The sequence below is a fragment of the Myotis myotis genome, unplaced genomic scaffold, assembly GCF_014108235.1.
Source record: "Myotis myotis isolate mMyoMyo1 unplaced genomic scaffold, mMyoMyo1.p scaffold_m19_p_2, whole genome shotgun sequence".
In the NCBI taxonomy this organism is placed as follows: Eukaryota; Metazoa; Chordata; class Mammalia; order Chiroptera; family Vespertilionidae; genus Myotis; species Myotis myotis.
The window spans coordinates 108457271-108460306 of record NW_023416324.1 but is presented as its reverse complement, the minus strand read 5'-3'; the positions used below and the strand labels follow the sequence as shown (position 1 = coordinate 108460306).

The 3036-nt window shown below is 34.8% G+C and overlaps 1 pseudogene; it reads right to left on the bottom strand.

The window, feature by feature from the left end:
- Window positions 1–2402: 2402 nt before the first annotated feature.
- LOC118677986 lies at window positions 2403–2533 on the bottom strand (annotated as a pseudogene).
- Window positions 2534–3036: the final 503 nt, after the last annotated feature.

Genomic DNA, 3036 nt, shown 5'->3' with positions numbered 1-3036 from the left:
TTAATGATGTTGATTCTACCAATCTAAGAACATGGTATGTTCTTCCATCTGTTTATGTCTACTTCTATCTCTTTTTTCTATGTCCTGTAGTTTTCTGAGTACAGGTCTTTTACTTCCTTAGGTAAATTTATTCCTAGGTATCTTAATTTTTTTGGTGCAATGGTAAATGGGATTTATTTTTAATCTCTTATTCTGTAAGTTCATTGTTGGTGTATAAAAAGGCCATTGATTTCTTGGCATTAATTTTGTATCCTGCTACATTGCTGAATGCATTTATTAGATCTAATAATTTTTTGATGGAGTCTTTAGGGTTTTCTATGTACAGTATCATGTCATCTGCAAATAGGGACAATTTTACTTCTTTACCAATTTGGATACATTTTATTACTTCTTGTTGTATGATTGCATTGGCTAGCACTCCAGTACTATGTTGAATAGGAGTGGTGAAAGGGGACATCCCTGTCTTATTCCTGTTGCTAAGGGAAACGGTTTTAGTTTTTGCCCATTGAGTATGATGTTGGCTGTTGGTTTTTCATATAAGGCTCTTATTATGTTGAGGTATGATCCTTCTATTCCCACTTTGCTGAGCATTTTTATCAGAAAAGGGTGTTGGACTTTGTCAAATGCCTTTTCTGCATCAATTGATATGATTATGTGACTTTTGTCTCTCAATTTGTTTATATGATGTATCAAATTTATTGATTTGTGGATATTGTACAAGCCTTGCATCCCTGGAATAAATCCCACTTGGTCATGGTGTATGATCTTTCTAATGTAATGCTGGATCCAGTTTGCTAGAATTTTGTTGATTTTAGCATATGTTCATCAGGGATATTGGCCTGTAATTGTCTTTCTTTGTGGTGTCTTTATCTGGTTTTGGGATTAGGGTAATGCTGGCTTCATAGAAAGAGCTTGGAAGTGTGCTTTCCTCTTGAATTTTTTGGAATAGTCTGAGAAGGATTTTTTTTAGTTCTTCTTTGAATGTTCGCTAAAACTCCCCTGTGAAGCCATCTGGTCCAGGGCTCTTGTTTGCTGGAAGCATTTTGATTACTGTTTCAATTTCATCAGTAGTTTTTGTCCTATTCATATTTTTTGATTCTTCTTGGTTGAGTTTTGGAAGCTTGTATTTTTCTAGGAATGTGTCCATTTCATCAAGGTTGTCCATTTTGTTGGAATAGAGGTGTTTGTAGTATTTTTTTACAATCCTTTGCATATCAGTGGGTTCAGTTGTTACTTCACCTCTTTCATTTCTGATTTTGTTTATTTGGGTCTTTTCTCTTTGTTTCTTGGTGAGTCTGGCTAGAGGTTCATCAATCTTGTTTATCCTTTCAAAGAACCAGCTCTTGGTTTCATTGATCTTTTGTATTTTTTTTTTTTTTGGTGTCTATGTCATTTATTTGTGCTCTGATCTTTATCACCTCCTTCCTACTGGCTACTGTGGGCTTTTCTTGTTGTTCTCTTTCTAATTCTTTTAGTTGCAGGGTCAGGTAATTTATTACCATTTTTTCTTGTTTTTTTGAGGTAGGCTTGTAGAGCTTTGAATTTCCCTCTCAGGACTGCTTTCATTGTGTCCCATAGATTTTGGATTGTTGTGTTTTCATTGTCATTTGTTTCCAGGATGATTTTTATTTCTTCTTTGATCTCTTTGGTAATCCAATCATAGTTTAATAGCATGCTATTTAGCCTCCAAGTGTTTGTTTTTTTCCATTGTTTTTATTGTAGTTGATTTCTAGTTTTATGCCACTGTAATGTTAGAAGATGCTTGTTATGATTTCTATCCTCTTGAATTTGAAGAGACTTTGCCTATGTCCTAATATATGGTCTATCTTTGAAAATGTCCCATATGCACTGGAGAAGAATGTATATTCTGTAGCTTTGGGGTGAAATATTCTGAAGATGTCAATTAAGTCCATCTTATCTAGTGCGTCATTTAGGATTGCTGTTTCCGTACTGATTTTTTGTTTAGAGGATTTATCTAATGATGTCAGAGGGGTATTAAAGTCCTCTACTTTGACTGTATTGCTATCATTCTCTCCCTTGATATCTTCCAGAAGTTCTTTTATGGATTTGGGTGCTCCTATATTGGGTGCATATATATTTACCAGAGTTATATCTTCTTGTTGGATTGCTTCCTTTAGTAATATGTAGTGGCCTTCCTTATCTCTTGTTATCTCCTTTACTTTGAGGTCTATTTTGTCAGATATAAGTATTGCAACCCCAGCTTTTTTCTCTTTTCCATTTGCCTGAAAATTTTTTTTCCATCCCTTCACTATCAGTCTGTGTGAATCCTTTGTTCTCAGGTGGGTCTCTTGTAGACAGCAGATATATGGGTCATGTTTTCTTTTTCCTTTCTTTCTTTCTTTCTTTCTTTCTTTCTTTATTATTTTTTAATATATATTTTTTTAAAATTATGCAGTCGAGTTTCCCACATTTGGTGAAATTGCAGGGGTCAGCACATCCAGAGTGCAATGGATAAGCTTCGCCCTGGGAAATCCACCTTCATGATCATGGTATCTCCCTGCCAGGTATGTATGAGGTCTTGTTTTCTTATCCATTCAGCTACCCTATGTCTTTTGATTGGGGCATTTAATCCATTTACATTTAATGTTATTATTGATAAGTACTTGTTTGTTGTCATTTTTAGTCTTAATATTTGTGTTTCTTCTTGCCTTTCTGTTTCTTCTTTTTATAGCAGTCCCTTTAGCATTTCTTGCATTGCTGGCTTGTTGGTAATAAACTCTCTTAGTCCTTTATTGTCTGTGAAGTTCCTGATTCCACCTTCAATTTTGAATGATAGCCTTGCTGGGTGTAGTATTCTGGGATTCAGTCCCTTGGTTTGCATCACTTTGTATATTCCATTACATTCCCTTCTAGCCTGGTGTGTTTCTGTTGAGAAATCCATTGATATTCTAATGGGAGATCCAATTTAAGTAATTTCTGTCTTTCTCTGGCGGCTTTTAAGATTTGTACTTTGTCGTTGATGTTTGCCAATTTAATTATTATGTGTCTTGGAATTGGTATTTTTGGGTTCATCTT